At 33.3% G+C, this 21,064-nt stretch overlaps 1 protein-coding gene and 1 long non-coding RNA gene across 2 annotated transcripts in view; one reads left to right on the plus strand and one right to left on the minus strand.

The window, feature by feature from the left end:
* The window catches only part of LOC141392948 (uncharacterized), a 545,805-nt gene that overhangs the window by 27,188 nt on the left and 497,553 nt on the right, over positions 1–21,064 (minus strand). The gene's annotated exons all lie outside the window — the stretch shown is intronic.
* The window catches only part of drl (derailed), a 45,541-nt gene that overhangs the window by 910 nt on the left and 23,567 nt on the right, over positions 1–21,064 (plus strand). The gene's annotated exons all lie outside the window — the stretch shown is intronic.

Here is a 21,064-nt window from a genome sequence, read left to right on the forward strand (position 1 = left end):
TTAATAGTTTTATTGTGTCAATCTCTTAAGCCCGAAATAAGAAACAATTTTCTATGTAAAATTTGTGGGAAATGTGAACTTAAAAATATACTGTTTAAAATAATCGCCATAATTATAATGTAATTTCAAGGACCAGCCAAATTTTATGAATTATTGGGGTTTACGATTTAGCGGGATTTCGATTTATCGGCGTTAGTAGATATAACAAATACTTATTAATGGGTTTTCAATACATTCAAATATTTAAACATCGATTAAACTTCTTTCAAAATTCTATTTTAAACTAAACCTGGATTATTGTCAGAGAAAATGTCATTATGGGATACTGGCGACTCGATAAATTGGCGTGTTTTATAAAATTTAGATATATTGTGGCTGTAAAGAGTACATTCTGATGGTCATGGGCAACTTATCACGACCTTGCCTCGACAGTTGGAATTTGCCACGATAGTTTGAAGTTTTAAGATATTTGTATTAAGTTCAATACAAAAATTAAAATAGATTAGGACAAGCCACATCTTTGTTGGCAGAGACTATTAAAACTTAGTGACGTTAATGTTTTGTACACAAACTTAATTTTAGCTCTGTTCCAGAACTAAAAAGTTTTTACAATTTTTACCACTTTTACACATTTTGTGTTCCCGTACACAAAATTTATATGAAAATCGTTTACCACTTTTACAACTTTTACGACTTTTACCACTTTATAAAGTACGGGAACAGGCCATTTATTTATTTATTCTATACGACAAGTTAAACCCTCGTTGCATAAGTAGTTGGTTTCCTTGCTTAAGTTATTTGTGGTAAAAGACTAGAAGGCAAAGCGCAACTTAGTTCGAATTTTGTCAGAAATAACTTAAACAAGAATGCCGTGCTTCATATGTCCCGAGGTCTTTAGGTATAGGGACTAGGTGCAGCTTTAAATGGAGTTCAGTTACAAATTTCTGAAAATTATAAGACAAAACTAACGTATTGCCGGGGTATAGCATGTAAAATGTTTTTGTACTTTGCCTTTGGCAAATTGGAAATTTGACCTCCCATCTTAAAAAGATTATTACACAAACATAAAGTATATGCTAAAAGAGCTAGCCAGAACCAGTGATAAATTTTTGTGCAAGCTCAAACATGATTTGAAGTGTTTTAGTGCTTCATAAACTCAGAAAAAATAGTTATGCCAAACTCCTAGTAAATAAGCTGTAACTAGTTGATTTTTAGAGGTATCAACATGCATATTTTACACAAAATAAAGTGGAAGTGGAAAATAGAAATTGCTAATTCAAGAAACACATTTTTTGAGTTATGCCACTCTTGGAGTAAATGAGCGATGTGAACATTTGTAGTAGGATTCCGTAACTTTTAAATCATTACCGACCAAAGATCAGCCGTCAAAAACTGTGACAGGAGTTAGGACCCAGCAAATCAAATTTCTAATGTCCCAAACTTGTGCACTTTTAAAAAATCTTCAGAATCTTATTTGCAATTTCTATTCGAATGACCTTAATTTGTCTTATGTTAAAGTGACATTGAAACTGTGAAATAAACCAATCGTCGCGGCAAGTAGTTAGTTAAGAAATAAGCTCAAAGTTTACCGAAGTTGTTGATGCCTGAAGATATTCTCCAAGAAACTGTAGAAGGTCCATAATTTAGAATGGGTCGCAAATACCTTAAAGTTTTTTAATATTGTGGTCCATTAAACAGCAAATTCAAGTGCTGACGATAAGTGAAACTGTTCGATAAATGCACATTTTAGATAATAGCTTGTCGCGATATGTCCTTATAGGTTTTATCATGACCAAATAAGTTTGTATTGAAGAAGTAATATATGTATAGCAAAGTCCCACACATCCAACCAATATGCTTTTTTATTTTAATATTAGTATTGGAAAAACTTCAGTATTTCCACAGTATTCTGTACGAGGAGACGAAATAAAACATTGTAATATTCTATTACACTATTACTGAATTCATATACTATATTATTCTAGAATACGTACAAAATGCTGTACGAAGTTTCGAAAGGCATCTTTGATTTTCATACCATATTATTCCAGAAATATTCGACAAACTCACTCGTTTTTCCATAGGTATTGCTTAAGGGGTTATCCCTAGTTGTGCTGACCAAAAAAACTAATTTTTCATGATTTTTTTTTTCAAAGAAACTACCAATATTTTTAAGTATTTCTTTCTTCCAACTGAAAGAGACTTACTACTTTTAAAATTTTTCTGTTGAAAAATAAAACCTTTTTTGTAAAATTGTTTTGCGAATTCGGTGGGAAAAGATAATTTCCCTATTGAATTTCCCACACTCTAAACTTTTTGTGTTGAATTTCACAATGATAATGATGGGAATCAAGATGCGACACAAAAATGCGTAATCTTCAACAGCGTTGTTGTTGTAAAATTTTACGCAAAATGTGTTTAAAATTTACACATTTTAAGTGGTGATTTTAGACACACTTTATTGTAATTTTACGCATGTTTGTATGTAAATGTATGCAAAAGTACCCAAATATATTCTTAATGTGTTTAATAAAACTACATTTTGAATACGGGGAAAAATTTCTTTATTTATATAACAAGTAAAAAAGTATCAGTCGGCTTTGCCGACAGAGATATACCCTCAGCCTGAGTATATTGAAGCAATTTTTTTTTTCAAAAAACGTATGTATTTAGGGGTTTTAAAAATTTCGGGCGTATGGACCGACAAAAATTTTGATTAGGATTAAAGATCAAAAGTTTTGCGGAGGAGATACTTAAAGGAATGGATCGACATATACCATTATGGAAGCGGATCTCCAGCCACTACATATGGTGCCATAGGGGGTTTTTACACCCTTTGGGCTGTTTTATCAAGAAGTATGGACTTGCCCCTGAAAAAACGTTTACCATCGTAATTGAGGCAGCGAATGCAAGTTGCTTCAACAAAAATCAAAGCGATTCGATATCAGGTCTTAAAGTGAACTTATCCGATATTTTGTGTGGGAGGTACCCGAAGAATGGACCGATTGAGTCCATATTGGAACCTCATTTATGTCTGGTAGAAATTTCACGATGTGCAAAGTATGGACCAAATCGGTTACTCCCTTCAAGAGTTATCGTACGTACAAATTTTCCGAACATTTTCCAACTTTTGTGGGGGAGGTACCGGAAGGAGTGGACCGATATAACCCATCATCGAACTTAAACTAAGTTTGCACAAAATATTACGAAAGCCAATTTTTGGACTGAATCGGTTGATGCGTTCGAGAGTTATCGTGCGCTTCAGCCAGTCAGGACATTGCTAAATCGACTCCAAATTGTCTGAAACACATTTCGTCCAAACACACTTGGGGTCTAAAACCATTATTTCGATGAGGCACATTTTGCCCGTATGAACCCAGCAAAATAAATTGGAAGTAGTGCAATGTGGACTAGTTCTGTCACGGCATGTTTTGATGCAGTTCAACCGGAGTCGTGAAAAAGGCACTCCTGTCCTCACATTTTAACTGCATTTGGATGCAATCCAAAGAATCACATCCACTTGTCACATTTTAACAACATCCGGATGCAGTTCAGCGGAGTCGTGAAAAAGGCACTCCAATTCCTCACAATTTAACAGCATCCGGATGTAGTCCAAACGGAGTCGTGAAAAAGGCACTCCGTTCGCTACATATTATTAGCAGTTGTTAGAGATCCCTACATGTACATAAATCAGTTTGTACATCTCTACAGGCAGCGGCATACATTTTCCAATAAAAGATAAGCGTGTTAACATTTTCAAACATTTGTTAATACAAACTAAATAATATTTCATTTGTGAACATTTTTCTGGTAACTCAAGAGAAGAAAATTTCCGAATGGAGTGCTGTTGGAGTACATGTCGAAATCTTAACTGGTGATGGGAAGACAACCCATTTAGCAAATGAAGCAAAAACAGTTCCGCTTGGAACAAATGGAGAGCGGAGGAAACACGCATGTTTGATATTGAATTCAATGGAGAATTTCCATAATTTGTGTTAATGTAATAAAGTTCTTAATATTTTTGTTTTACACAAATAATGCATTTTATTTGTTCTGGCATATTTTGTAATGGCTTGCACAATTTCCGCAGAATGCCTGTATCAAAACACGTGCTTTGGACTGCCTACTATTCTACCCCAAAGGGTTAGTTAAAATACAATGCCAAAGGGTCAGTTAAAATGCAGTGCCAGAGGGTCAGTTAAAATGCAGTGCCAAAGGGTCAGTTAAAATGCAGTGTAATGGAGTGCCTCTTTCCGTAGTCACGCTCTTGTAAAAATCATGAGTAAAAATGCATAATTTGATCCACTTCCAGATCACTTGTACATATCATTTAACTGCCTCTTTGGAGGCAAACTTTTTGCTGGGAAAGTGTATATACCCTCGTTACCATAAATGCTGAGGGTATAAAAACATAACTTATTTTATTTGTGTAATTAAAAATTCTAATAAAAATAAATATATATATAAACTGTATATATTTATTTATATGTATATAAAATCGGGTTGCAGACTTCTAAAGTTTAATTAAAATAATTTATGGCACTAAAAATATTTTACACTTTAATGCACAACTTTTTCGACTTTTAAGCACATTGTTACAATTTTTTACTGACTTTTATAATTACTTCTTATTTTAATTGTGATTTATTAAAAAACAATATCTTCACAATCTTTTGTCCGCTTCGAACAAAGAACCGCGAGAAACTAAAAAGGTGTTTTTGACACACACATTTTTTGTTGTACGAATATGAATTTGCTACTGTCGGCAGAAACATTTGATTTCTTTACGAAGTTTCTGCCAGAAATCATGTAACCTCTCCATATAACTTTCGTTCCGTTAAGTCCCTTCAAACAGCGACATAATTTCTCCCAAAGACAAAGAAGTAAAAAAGTGTTAAGTTCGGTCCTCCACAATGAAATATTCTGAACTGATACGAATAATTAGTGCTCTTTCTGTTACGAAATTGCCATTTTCCACAATATTGGGTGGAAAGGTTTTTTTGACCATTGGAAACCTCAAATATCTTATTTTAGCTAATAAGGTCAGCTAAAAACTTGAACATTGGAAAATCGGTCTGTAAAAACCTTGTCAACATTTATTGGTACTTTTCATTAATAATTTTGCATTTTAATTTTATCGATTTTTGTCTGTAACCAGAAAATGATTTACAGAACTCCACTACTGCGCACAATACTTTGCTAATCTGCTAATTAAATTAAAAGGTAGTGTACAGGAGCTTCACGATGATGTTAGACTAAAAATCTATATTATTTTCTAATGAGGAAATAGTATATAATTTATCCAAAATAGACTATTCGATATTTGAATATTGATTCAATACTGTTTGATGTTTGGCATAAAATTAAATTTTAGTTACACATGTTGTCACGACAAACACTTACACCATTGGATAACAAATAACAAAGCAAATAAATGTAAAGCGCATATTGTGACACAAAATCCCTTTGAAAACTCAAAACCGATAATTTACTTGTAGGGACTATTATTGAATTAAACCACCATATGTTGACAACAAACAGTAGCTAAAGAAAAGAACGATAAATAAGTTCTTGCTTGCATTTTGAGTGGTTTATTGTTATAAATTAATGGGAAATGTTTATTTTTGAAATTAGTAAATCTTCAAATGGCATTCGGGTAAACAGAAATGTGATTGATCGATCGATGACTGATTTGATTTATTTGTTTATTTATGTAATGGTGCAGTTGCAGTATGTGTACATTTTTATAGATTTATGGGTTATAGAATTTCCAAACGAAGGGGGATAGCTGGATAACGGTGGCGCAATATGCCCATCAGCCAGCGCCAACTGAATTACAACAAGGAAAAGTGTTGTACTTAATAAATTGTTTAATGTTCTTTCGCCTGTTGGCCACTATCACCAAATAAACATTCAAATTGTAGTACATGCTAAACGATATCAAAATTACTTAGGTTTGCCAAACAAACAATGAATGGTCCCAAACCATCAATGACGAGTACCTACCTGCTACACTCTTATCAGAGTTAACCCAAATCCATGGGTCGTGAAATGAATGAGATTGCTTTTGGTAGCCAAAGTAAAGTCAACAGTCATCACAACAACCGCATTCATTGTGGAGAGGAAATTTATTGTTTATTTACACAAAACGGTAACATTTGATTTATTTATTGTGGACTAGATAACGTCCGATAACTTAATCAACTTCTAAATCCAAACCATTTTTATGAACAAGTACTCGTACATACTACACATCTGCAGGCAGGCTGGCAGGCTGTATGCTTACATTGGTGATTGGTTGTCAACGTTGGCGTCAAATAGAGTACACAAAGAATGCAGTGTTTGTTGATTGCACATTTGTATGTTGTAGCTTCTAAATTGGGACTCCAGTTTTAGCGCCGCTTTTTATTTACATAAAAAATAGTGAAAAATAAATGAAATAGGGTTTCAGATTTCATTCAAGATTATTATTAACATGTCATGGCATGTCACCAGATAGCTGCGCACACTAATCTTTAATGCCCATAGTCCGATTCAGATAGTAATCAACTATACTTTGCAACACAAGTCCATTTGGTGTTGCTGGCTGTTGTTGTATCCAACAGTACACATCAGTGGTAACATACGACTTATCAAGACATCATCAGTTGTGGATTCCCTTTCCACCCATCCCATCGATCAATCATAAATGTACATTTATTTGTACACCGTGTCATCAGAGGTATTCATATAAATCCCCATCTATGTGAATGCTGTCACTTGGCTGTCTTATCGTGGTGTAACATTTTATATCGAACATTTACAGTATATGGTTCTGCACTGTTTTCTGTCTCAAGGAATGCATTCAGAAACATTAGCGTTCTGTGTGTGTGTGGTTGTGGCAACAAGAGCATATTAGAGTTGGGCAGATTCAGTGGCATATATTTTTTAATTTATGACGGATTGTGATAACTGTCAATTTTCATTAAGGAGGTTCAGCCCACCCTAACCATTGTTTGGACTATAACGATCATAATAAACGCAATTTAATGGATAAGATGAATGGGCGAAAGGCTTTGTTTAATGTACAACAAAGAAACTTTCCGACAATATTAATTTTTTGAATTTGCAGGTGTTGTTTTGGGGTTTAAATGTATAAACTTTTATTAATCTTGCTAAAGGTAATGGGAAAGAGGAAGTTTTGGAAAATTACTAGTATCACAAAAATAATTGACTTTCCTTAAAGTCTCTAATTATCCTACAATAGTATGCATCATTAGAACATGTACTACAACTCTTTTCGAATCTAATCCGTAAATAGCTTTAAAAAGTTTAGTCCTATATAACCTTCTTCGTGGCTCCTCTCCCTGACTTTTTAATTGTCATTTCGTGTAAATTATATCAATAAAAATTCTTTTTATTCTTGTTCTTTAAACATATTGTTAGCACCCGTTTTAAAGTGAAATTCTCAAAAACTTCGTTGGCATTCTAATTAGATTTATGTACTCTACGAAGTTTAATACAGAGTTGCCGTTATGTGATTTGACTACAACTTTTTAATTTGTATGCCGAAGCCAAATTGTGAACGAACGCTATCGCTTTTGGTGAGAGTTGTTTCAGATTTCGATATATGCAGATCCCATATACTATATTTTCGGCCAATTTCACCAAACAGGCTATAAATTATAATTTGAAATCGGTTCAGATTTCGATATAGCTTCCATATACGTTCGACCCAACAAACACAAAATTGAACAGACATGTTGATGAAATTTGGAAAGTGTGACGGAATTTTTTATTAATTTTCTCGTTTAGAGTTAAGCTTGATGATCGGAAATTATTTGCAAGTGAAAAAGGAAAGCCAAGGACTCGAACCCACATAGTCACTAAATTACGTTACCTGGTTTCATTGGTGGTAAAGCAAATCTTCGGACGTATCGACTATGTAATGGCTTCTCTGTCCTAGAACTTATCGTTTTTCAAATGCAAATGTATTTTCTTCACGACAAACGCTTTTTTGCGCTGCCTTTGAAGTTATGAGTTTTGGCTTCTTTGAACGCTAACACGCCGTGACAACATTTTTTGATATGTTTTCAAGGACGTGGGTTCAAATCCCAGCCGGGCTCAGCTTGTTTTTTATTTTTTGAAATTTTGCCTTTTACGGGCGAAGATCATTTTTAATGATTTTTTATTAATTTTCTCGTTTAGAGTTAAGCTTGACGATCGGAAATTATTTGCAAGTGAATTTGGTCAAGAAACATTTCGCCAAATTATATCGAAATCGTGGTGGTGTAGAGTATCATATAGTCTTGGCCGCGCTCGACTTTGATACTTTCCGTACTAGTTTCTGATTAAAAAAATTATTTTCAAGCTGTATTGGGACTTTTTATTATACCCACCACCATAATATGGAGGGTATTGCTTAATTTGCCATTCCGTTTGTAAAGTATATATTCTTGATCAGCACAAAATTCTACGTCGATATAGCCGTATGTCTGTTGAAATCAATAAACAGTTCGCAATATTTAAGATAGAGCTTTATAAGAAGATGTTTGGTATTAAAATTGGCTATTTCGGTCCAAGTTTTGATATAGTCCCCATAAAACGCTACCTCCCGATTTTCGGTATTTTGAAGCCAGTGGCCTCAACATCCCATCGAAATGGCTGAAATTTGGTATGTAGTCCTCGTTGGTGGTATACAGCTTTCCACCAGAAATTTTCAGTATGGTTCACGTTTTCATATAGACCCCATTGAAGAGTACCTCCCGATTTTCGATATTTTGAAGTTTGTGGCCTCAATATTTCACCGAAATGGCTGAAATTTGGTATGTGGTCTTCTTTGGGGGAATACAAATTTCGGTAAAGGTTAATGTTTTATATAGGCCCCGTAGAAGGGTACCTCCCGATTTTTGGTATTTTGAAGGTTGTGGCCGCAATTTCCCACCGAAATGGATGAAATTTTGTAGTCAGTCTTCATTTTGGAGTATACACCACCACCAGAAATTTGCACCAGAAATTTGTCGATATAGGTCCACGTTTTCATATAGGCCCCATAGAAAGGTACCTCCCGATTTTCGGTATTTTGAAAGTTGTGTCCTCAATATCTCACCGAAATAACAGAAATATGGTATTTAGTCTTTATTGGGGGTATACAATTTCGAACCAGAAATTTGAAGGTATAGGTTCACGTTTTCATATAGGCCCCATAGAACGTTACATCCCGATTTTTCGTATTTTGAAGGTCGTGGCCTTAAGATCCCACCAAAATGGCTGAAATTTTGTATTAATTCTTCGTTGGTGGTATAGAGCTTTGCACCAGCAATTTGTCGGTATAGATTCATGTTTTTATATAGGATCCATAGAAGGGTACCTCCTGATTTTCGGTATTTTGAAGGTTGTGGCCTAAATATCTCCGTTGGGGGTATAAAACTTTCCACATGAAATTTGTCGTTATAGGTTCACGTTTTCATATAGGCCTTATAGAATGGTTCCAAGGCATATTTGTATAAGGTAGAAGTGACAATCAGCTGTATTTTTACTTTTTTTTGTAAATTTGGTTTTCAAAATGTAATAGGGTCTACTAATTAAATTTGAAACTTCGAAATTTGCTACCATAAAATACTTTTTTTTTATCGTAAAAGTGTAATAACAATGATCTACGACAGTTCTGAATGCTTTATATTTACATTTTAATTCAAATTTGTTCTATTTTAAAGGATTTTCAGAATGTATTTATGTTTTTCCTGCGAAATTTTTTAGAACGACCCCATTATTCAATATTTTTTGACATTAAATTTTTTATAACAACAATGTCGTTTTTGTAAATTTGTTAGTTGTGGTAATTCATGCATTTACCTTAAATGAATATGCCTTGAATGGTTCCTCCTGATTTTCGTTATTTTGAATATTGGATTTTTGACAATATTGGATTCTCAATATTGGATTATTTGACAGAACTTTCAAGGATTGGTATGGTCTTCATATAACGCTACTTATGGTAAAACCTTCCTGGTGGTTTAGATAATAATAGGCACAGTTCGGTCGAACTAAATGTCGTTTTTTAGTTGTTTGACATTTTATTTTCAACGTTAAGGCAACTCTGCTTCGAAAGTGCCAAAAGCTAATTTTATTGGGTGTATGAGGTTTAAAAAAAACTTCACAGTAGAAATGGGAGAGGAAGTTGCAATGTTAAAAACGTGATTGCTGTAATGATTTGAAAAGTTTTAATTGAGATCTGTAAGATACTACAAACATATGCTTACATGTTTAGAAAATGAAAATAGTGGGTGGGTGGGTATGTAAGACATGTGTGTACATAGCCTATTATTACTACTGTGTGTCAATGCACACTTCGCACGCATCTTATAGCCACCTAGCTACGGGTGGAATAAAGCAGTTAATCACGTATTTTATTTATTCAAATAAGACAGAAAGGCAACAACACTAATATCCGAAATATAAAAGAAACATACACATGACACCTTGACAATGTCATGTAGGAAATGACAACAAAAACAACAACATAATTAAAATGTAAGAAATCCTCGCAATTTCTATTTTTCTCTGTTTGTTGTTTTTGTTGACAAACAAACAAAAACCCCCTACCTAGAAAATTGACCAAACTTTAGACTGCAACAATAAGTCAAGTGAAATTTGTATTATTCTCAGCTTTCTACCTCCCGCCACCCCCAAAAGAACGAAATCCCTAAATTTTAAAAAAATTGTTATCCCATGCCTTGGTTTTTCATGACATTGTGACACGGCACTTTTCATGGGTTCTCCCTGACCTGACTCGACTGTAATTAAGTGATTGTTCCATAATATACGTGTTGTAAATTTAAACAAGGCTGTAATTATTATCTCAGCACACATTCGTGAAAAATGTATAGCACGTGAAAATGTTACGCACATTCACATTGAAACCCACCTTAAGGACAAACAATTTATAAGAATTCTTGTTAGCGGGTAGTGAGTGGGCGGGTTGTGAGCTTGTATTTTTTTTTCTTTACTGTAGAATGCTAACTTTAGTTTGGTTTTAAATGACCTCGTCAACAAAGTATTTCAAGTGCACAATTTAGCAAGTCATTGTGCAAAACTTAAGTAGATTTACTTGTAAATTATATGACGACAATTATACAAGAAATCCTTGGAATTAAATTCAAGAGATTTATGAGTTAAGAATAATCAAGCATTTTTTCTAACATCAAAATTATGTAATTTGCTTCCCAATTGCCAAATAAAGGATTTATCCATACGGCAATATTTGTGTTCAAATATTGATTGTTTGAGATTACCATAAAGTTTAAGTAAGTTGTTGTCTTCAGTTATCTTTAAGAATTTTCTTGGAAGTTTTACTCTAAACATTAAGAGTTATAAATTAACACAAAGTTTATATTACTTTCATTCGAAAATGTATCATAGACTATTAGTCGATAACCTCGAAAATATTTAAAAGTGGCCCAAACAGTCAACCACATTTAATATTGGGCATTGCACTTCCTTACGCATTGATATGGTATTTATGTACGTATGTACATACATATGCACAACAAATATTCCAGTTATACCATACATAATGACTTTTCAATATAAAACTACTAATAATTTATATATGATTCCATTAGTGTCCACTACGTTTATTTGCCATTTGTAAAACATTAACAGTGCTGCACATTCGTTTATTTTATTTTATGTCCATTTAAATTGTCCGATGTCATCTGCAATAATGTAATAACATTTATTTCAATACCACCAGCGTTTAAAAGGTTTGTATTGAGCATACATAGTATGTAAGTGTTGAAATAACAACAAAGAAAAAAAGAAAACTAAATTTTTTCCACATTTTATGGCGGTTTAGGTTTGTCTGTCTGCGGTCAGAATAATATGTGAGCATACAAAATATAATTTGCTAGTGGTTCCATTAGTCACATATTGTTGGGGGTAAGTTATTGTTGTGGCCGGTCGGGTTGTTAGGAATTTAGAAAATAGTACATGCATATGTTAGAAATTCTCTAATACATTTTAATACAAAACAAATCGGAGTTTCAACAACACGAACATATCATATGTAACATACATACATATAGCGTATACATATTGAGAAGAATGAGCTTGTGGCCTATGAACACAAGTTTTTAACACCTTGCAATAACTATTGAAGTTGGGGCGTACTTTCAAAGAAGAAGTTCTTAATTTTAGACTGATATATTACATACATGTCTTTAGATATAAATGTAGCTAAATTACACCAGAGGACTATTGAGCCGGTTTATTTCTGATCCAAAAGTTTGTAACACGATGAAATACATATTGAATGGCATTTGCTAACTGAAGAATATCACTTTCGTCTTTCCAAAATAGTCTGGCATAATCCCATTGGTGTTGTTTTAATATTAAACAAAAAAGTGGAGAAAATGTGGCATTTTTCACCAAGGGGTAAGGCAGGGAAGACTATAGTTTCGATCCTCGTCCCAGGATCTCATCAGTTCCCTTTTTTTGCTTTGTGTATATTCTCAACCGAAGTTATTTTTCAATAACTCCTTCAACACTAAACTTGTTATACCCAAACATCAAACGTCGGCTTGAATTATAAGAGTGACCAAAGAAACAATCGCCATGAGAAGTTTTTCTTTGGCAATCCCATATAACCCCAACGAAAGTGTTTGTAAAACGAGACAAACCTTCTCTGTCTTAATGTGTCGTTGAATTGCAACGAAGGTAAGATAACAAAATTTTGTTGGTCTGCTTATTACAGCAAAAACCAAATATATAACCGTGCCAGTCTCTCTCAATCAGAACATTGGTGGCGGTTTTTATTGGTATAGCTGTCGCATTTTTTTTTTTCAAAATAATCTAGCTTAATCCCATTGCTGTTGTTTTAATATTTTAAAATAACGAATTTATCGGTGGAGAAAATTTGGCATTGTTTTCCATGGGGTACGGCAGGGAAGACTATATAAGTACATTAAGTTCGGCCGGTTCGAACTTTTTATAACCTCCACCACGAACTGTATTGAAGTGAATAGAAACAATTAGTATCCTTTCGGTTATGAAAGTACTGAGATCTTCCTTGCAGGAGCAGAATATCTTAACAGATATTACTCCTTTTAAAAGAGCTCATGTGGTGCGTCATCGTTGTTCTTTCCAAAACACGGACCAATATTTACAATTCTTTTATTTTCTGGGAGCACAAAATTCCAATTAACATCCTATTCGGTAGAAGAGTGTGACTAAGATCTTCAAACAATCTTAAATGGGGGCTATACCAAAACGTGGACCTATACTGTCTAATTTTTGCAAGGCTAGATAGCGAAGACTATATACCAAATTTTAGTTATTCCGGTTGACTGAAATATCGAAATTTTGCCAAATACCGACAAATTTCTGGTGGAAAGTTTTATACCCTAAACGAAGACCAAATACCAAATTTCAGCCATTTCGGTGGGATATTGGAGGCAATATCTTCAAAATAGCTATATGAAGACGTAGAGGAATACCGAAATTTTTCAGGTAGAATGTTTTATACCCCCAACGAAGACTAAATACCAAATTTCGTTTCGATGGAATAGCGAGGGCACAACCTTCAAAATGCCACAAATCGGGAGGTACGATTCTATGGGGCCTATATCAAAACATGGACAGATATAGGCCATTTTCGATAATCGACATTAGTAATAGAAACTTCTGCACCGAATTATAAAGCTCTGTTTTAAATAAATATTTAAATATTGTTGTGGCTAAAAAACGAATCTTATAAAAATTTGTGAAAATCGGATCGAAAAAATCGAATTTTGATATATGTAGCTATATAAGACCCAAAATCGGCCAAATATGCAAGCTTTTGGAACAATTTACATACCTACATGTACTTACAAATTTATATCATAAATAAAAATAATTTTCTCAACAATATCCTAATACGCGTTTAAATACAATTTTAGCACTTCCTGATATGTGTAATTTTACAGGAGTTTTTTTATCTCCTTTATTCAAATATAAATAACTTTGTGCAAATTAAAGTACAGTCAAATGCAAACAAACAAATTGCAGTGAAAAATAATAAGTGGTCATAATTATTTTCCAACAAAACAAAACACACAAACTTTACATACATATGAATGTAAATATGTATATGTACATATATACATATGTATGTACGTATACAAACACATAACGCAGAGCAAATAAAACTGGCCCAACTAATAAATTGTATTGTTAAATATTGCAATTAAATACAATTAATTAGGCGATTATTGCCATGATTGCCTTTATGGCGAATGCTCGAATGCTGGTAACTGGTCGTTATTACTGTCGATGACAGAGTCAATTTAAATTATTACAAAATGTACATTTTTATTTCCTTTTCATAAATAATTTTCAATTAGAAAATTTAACTTTTGACTTTGGGCAATTTCGTCAGTTTTATTATGTAGAAGCGAAGCCATACAGAAAGAAGACCATTACAGAGTTTAAATGGTAATAATGTAAAGTTTATTTGAATGAATGCTATTGTGTGATTAGAATTTCTTTTGTTGTCGAAACATCAAAGCTCTATTTTTTGTGTGGAGGTATTCCCATAGTTGCGGCATTACAGTTCACTCTTCTTAGAGGCCTCCAGAGTGACCCATGTCCCATGTATGCCATTATCATCAGTTGATTTTGGTTTTGTTGTTGTTATTATTGTTGTTTGCCACTGTCTTGCTTGGCTCTATTTCATTTTTATTCCTTGCAGTCGTGAGTAATGGCCATAAATCACATTGAGTGGACACAAGCAATTGAATTTAATTAAAATGAATTCCATTTAAAGTACGCCCGACCTACATATATTAAATTTGCTTTTACCCACATACATACATACACAGGAAACCAATATAAACGGAGTGGGTGTGGGGACACCTTTCAATACAACTTGTGGTTGCAAAATAATAAACTTATATTTAGAATCTATGTTAGAAATTTAGATATGAAAATGTTTATGTGAGTGAGGAAAGCAGGGGTGTATGGTTCCAATTATGTAAAGTGACCATTGCAGGCAGCCATATGAAAGGATATTTTTATAATATATTGTGGTAGTAGCATAGGTCATGAATATTCTTTTCAACGTTGCCCTGGTTTTAAAAACAACTCGAGATTTTTTGGATAATTTTTTGCTGTATTCATGATATCAATATAAAAAAATTAAGATTCGATTAAAATTAAATTTTCTTCGATTTTTTCTAATAGCACTTTGATTTTAGATTTAAAATCCTTTTGTTGATGAAAATTACTTTCTCAGCGTGTTGGCGGACGCATACCAATTCAGAGACGGAGAATAGACTCCCAATTATTTTTGAAATTATTAGTATTGTATTTTTTATTATTTATTAATTATTATTTATTATGTATATTTTTGAGTTATGGGAATGGGAGTTATGCCCACTTTTTTAAAATGTAAGTATTTGTTAATACAATTTTTATTTCAAATGTATAAGAAGATTAAAAAACTACTTAAACTTTATATTCATTTCCATATCATAATAAAATTTATAATTAATTTTAATTTTTTTAAAAAAAAACAAGTACATCTAAAGCATAAAACGGTTCTTTGCCAGATCAAAAGAAAATTAAGAAAACAAATAATTTTGAAATTAAGAAAGGAATTCGCTTTGCTTTGCGTTTCTTTGGAGTTATGTTCGCTTTGCTTTGCGGGTATTGCTCCCAACGAATTTCGGGAGTTATTTCAGCAAAGCGGACATAATGCCCAAAATCTTTTTGGGAGTTATTTCCGAGCACTGTATAACGTATATCAATCGCAAAAACTTAAAATAGTATAAAATTAAATAATAAATGAAAAAAATTAGATAAATAAACAGAGTCTTTGCAATATGAATGTTATAGCATTCACGACATTTTGCATCAGCATGCTATAACACTCACATCCGCGAACGCTTGACCATTTTGCAATTTGAACATTTTGGAAAATAAGTGCGAAATTTTGTCTACGGTCTGTCACCTTGACAACATTTGCCACTTTCTCTCATTTTCCAACGCAATATTTTCCCCCATTTATTTCAGCAAAGCGGGCATAATGCCCAAAATCTTTTTGGGAGTTATGTCCGAGCACTGTATAACGTATATCAATCGCAAAAACTTAAAATAGTGTAAAATTAAATAATAATAACAGAGTCTTTGCAATATGAATGCTAAAGCATTCACGAGATTTTGAATCAGCATGCTATAACACTCACATCCGCGCACTCTTGACCATTTTGCAATTCGAACATTTTGGAAAATAAGTGCGAAATTTTGTCTACGGTCTGTCAACTTTGACAACATTTGCCACTTTCTCTCATTTTCCAACACAATATTTCCCCCCATTTCCCACCTCTATTTTTATTTGCTTAATCGACCAGAATACCTAAAGTAAACACGACGCTATACGCACGCATGTTACATGTCCAAAATGTTCTTGGTCATTTAGATTTAGCTTGGGAAGGGACAGGAGTTGTACGTACGTATGTATGAATGTATGTGTGTAAGTAGAATTGTGTCAAGGGAAGTATGAAGATAAATCTGTGTCTATGTCCAACATGTTAACTCTGTTTTTACCTTTGGCCATGGATGGAGCAGGAATAGTAGCAACAGCAGTAGCGAAAATGGAAAGAGGAAAAGTAAACATTTATTTAAAACAACAACAATGGGAAGCAGGAATGCAAACACAAACCGGAAGCAAACAGACGCGGCTGTTGCTGGTGTTGCAACAAATCTACCACCATCATCCCTTTTGAAAAATGACGAAGTGCTCCCTCCATTCAACCAACCAACCATCCATGCATCCATCCGTACACCGATTGCATGTTTTATTGCATTGTTGTTCTCCATGATTGTCTTTACAATAGTGTTGGTGTTGGTGATGATGAGATTTTTATTGGAAGTATCCCTTTAAATAACATTGACGTTGCCGTTTGCAATAAATAGAGTATGGGTTTAATGGATTTAAGGTCCTGCTAATGACTGACACTTTGTGATGAAACCAAAGAGAAAAAAAGGAACACAGGTTATGCATGAAAATGATTTGAATTCAATTTAAGGGGCTAGAACAACGTGAATTTAAATTTAATTTACTTACGTTAAAATGTATTGAATGTTCACATTACAATTTCCACAAGTACGTTGATCTACGTACAGATTTTTGTAGCAACCGAAAATTGCATCATTTGCCGTTTTGCAAAGAGGGAATAAATTTTCAAATTTTAATAATTAGAATGTAATTAAAAATATTTCGCCTGTGAAATACGAAATATATATTTATATTTTGACGGCTAATATTTATTCCCGTATCATACATACACTATCAGAACAGTAACGTCCCAGCAAACCAAAAGTCGTGAGAAGTTCGGACCGAAAGTCATATGGAGTAGTTGACGTGTTCTCTGACTGAAAGTTTGAATTAAAATCTGATGTTTTTGCAACCCCGTTAGACTGAAACATTTTGATGACAAGCAACACTTACTTGGCAAATATTTTCCACAAATAAAATTTTTAGTACGACATTTTTCTCAGTTTTGTTTTAATTTATTTGACACTTCCCATGCTTTACATAAATAATAGAATATATACCGTAGCAAAAGAGTAAATGGAAAAATTCCCTTTACTGTTAGAATAGAATCTCTCAGAATAATCGGACAAAAGTCGGTCAGACGCGTCCAAAAAAAAAAAAAAAACTACAGACTTTGAGCAGATGCGTTGGATGTCTGACATTTTGTTTGCTGGGGTTTCAATGGCAACAAGTAGCTCATATACAGTTTTGTTTGTCTGTCACAGATGTTTTTGATGTACCAAGAATATCTTCTTAAGTGTACAAAGTGATTAAAAAAAGTTGGTGAAAGATTTACATTTTAATAGTTCGCTGTGCTTTAAGTTTAATTGGGCTAATGCTGAGTGATACGAGTACTCATTTTGAGATTTTCTATAGCTCTGTTCCAGACTAAATACAAATTTGCATAAATTTGCGTGTGACAATGAGGCTAAAATCTTGAAAATGCGGAAAATCGGGAGGTACGGTTCTTTGGGAGCTATAACAAAACGTGGAACTATGGCAACAAATTTCTGTATATCAAAACGTGAACTTATAGCAAAACATTTTTGCGGCAAAGCCACCAAATTTCAAACACTTTGACAAGATAATGTGGTCCGAGGAGGTGGTCCTATACTGACAATGGAATGTTTGGAATGTTTTGTGCCCCAACGAAGTCTAAGTACAACATTTCAGCCTTTTAGGTGGGATAGTTAGGACACAAGCTTCAAAATACCGAAAATCGGAATGTGCAGTTTCCATGGGAGCTATATAAAGTCGTAGACCTATACCGACAAATTTCTGGTGGAATGTTTTATACCCACAACTAGACTAACTGCCAAATTTCAGCTATTTCGGTTGGATATTGAGGCATCAATCTTCAAAATAATGAAAATCAGGAGGTAACATTCTGTGGGTGCTCATCAAAACGTGGACCGATATACCCCATTTTCAATTCGAAACATCCTAGGAGTAATAGAAACTATAACAAATTATAAAGCTCTGTCTTAAATTTTGCGAGATGTATCTTAATTTCAACAGACGGACATGCTAATATCGACTTAGAATTTTATGTTGATCAAGGGCCTCCAGTGAATATTTTGATGTTTTACAAACGGAATGACAAATACAATTACACCCTCCTTATTATGGTGGAGGGTATAAAAAGGTTAGAGATTGATAAATAAATTATAGCAATAAAATGATTATTTTTTTAAATTTAAAATAAAAGCTAGTTTTCTTTCCAAAACTGTGAATTTAAAAAACTACTCTTTGGTTTTCCATGTATAGAGCACAGTTATTTTAAAAATGTGCCTTTGTGTAAAAAACTGTAACTATAATAATTGTTCCACAAACATCCCAGAAGGGACAAGGGAGACTTCTCTCATATCAATAAGTGCACCACGATTCATATTGGATGAATGATATGGGACCTACTGCTTGTCGCCGAGTCCGAACGGCGTGTCTAAGACACCACTTGTAGAGAAGTTTTACATGACTGAAATACTCAGGAAATGTCGCCAACATTACTGAGGAGTATTTTGCCACCGTTGAAAAATGTTTGATGTTGCCTGGCCGGGGAATCGGACCCAAACGTACAAACGTATATGTATATAGGCTGAAAGTGGACACTCTCAGGCACCATTCTGTGAATTCAAAAAAGGTGCCTTGGCGGTTGGAATTTCATTAAAATGTAGTACCTGAGGAAAAATTATTTCTTTCTCCAGAAATTTGCAAAAATTACGTTTTTTTCCAAAATAGGAAAAATATTTGTTTTAGGGGCACGGCGTGCGGCTTTTAACAAATGTGAAGTCCAAACAAATGTGAATACTTAGGTAAAAGGTCTTTTCTTCTCTATATATGGGATGTTTGTGGAACAAATCCCGTGGTTCAGTTCAACAGAAAAGAAACTTATTTCATGGTGCCGCAAACGAAAGGACAGCAATAATTTACCTTCCATCTTATGGTGGAAGATATACAAATTGCATTTTAATTGTAATGTATAAAAAATTTATATCAAGAATAAGATTAAAATCCAAACATAAATATAATAAAACAAATTCGTTAAATGCTGTTTCATCTGTTTAAGTCCATGTATGTAACTTCAATACAATTTTATATAAAAATAAATGTATGTATGTTGAGTTGTCAGTTTCATCAAACAATGAACGACCTATTTTGTTTTGTTGCCAACAACAACAGCAACAACTATTTTTTCCTATAGCGGAAATATTATTTTTAAATGGAACACTATATCCTTTGACTGCTGGCATAAATCCTGGCTACAACATAACAATAAAAACAAAAGAAGAGTGAACATTTATTTTAGCATCAAATGTGAAGTGTTGTATATTGTTAAATTGCAATTGCATACGAAGCGCATTCACCAATAAATCTCAATGGGCATTGTTGTTCCAAAACATATAGGAATAACTTAATTACAGTCATTTAAACGAGCTTCGACTATGTAATTACCTGAAAATATGTACATATTCGTACATATGATTTTGCAATTGAGAATAAAATATTTTACATGAAAAAGAGATTTGAGTATTTTCCTGAAGTATGATGGGAAAATTGATGTGATATTATATACAGATATTGATATAAAAATTTAAGCCATCGCAAAAAAAAAAAAAAAAATTACACAGAAGTTAACTCTTTTAAAAATAAGTAATTATGTCATGTGACAAAAATTCGTTATATACGTATACACTTTTTTAAATTTAATTTATTGAGATAAAACTCATTAAACAGGAAATCATCATTCCAAGATAATTATCCAATTTTTGTAAAATATCTCAGGACATAAGCTTTGTAAAACCCAACCCCTAAAATATGAGACTATCCACCTCTAAATCCAAGCTGGCAGTGTTTCAGAAGCTTTAAAAAGGGAATGATTGTCTATTACAATGTAAAAACCCGAAACGATAAATGTGCCAAATTATATTGAAATCGGTTCAGATTTGGATATAGCTCCCATATATATTTTCAGCCGATTTCAAGTATTTGATGTACCAAACACACTATATCTGTCCAAGAAAAAAAACTTAAACCACCATAAAACGCTTTCCAGGTAAAAAAATCAAAAGCCCTTTTATTTTGCATAATTTTATTAGATCTATATTGTATTTTACCGAATAAATGGACGTGTATTGCAATTGTGAAGTGACACTTTTTACCAACTGCTGGAGTTGTTGAATTACCACCATATTCATATGTATTATAAGCGATATCAGTGATAATTACACAAACTGCAACTGTAATTACCTTTATTGTCAGCAAGGACAATAATTATTATCCAATGTCATATGAAGCTATGGATTATACATACATTTAAATATTCATATACGCATTTCATACGGGGCAATAGATGCATTTCCCTTCTGCTGTACAACGATTTCATTTCTCTATTCATACAAAGTATTGTATTTGTAATGATGAAATTAATCGTAGATGAATGGAACATTCACACTTTCATTCTACAAGAAATCACAATTATTAGATGCACTTTACAATGATCATCACTAC

Source organism: Musca autumnalis, unplaced genomic scaffold (genome assembly GCF_047663935.1).
Source record: "Musca autumnalis isolate F117 unplaced genomic scaffold, ASM4766393v1 scaffold_2, whole genome shotgun sequence".
In the NCBI taxonomy this organism is placed as follows: Eukaryota; Metazoa; Arthropoda; class Insecta; order Diptera; family Muscidae; genus Musca; species Musca autumnalis.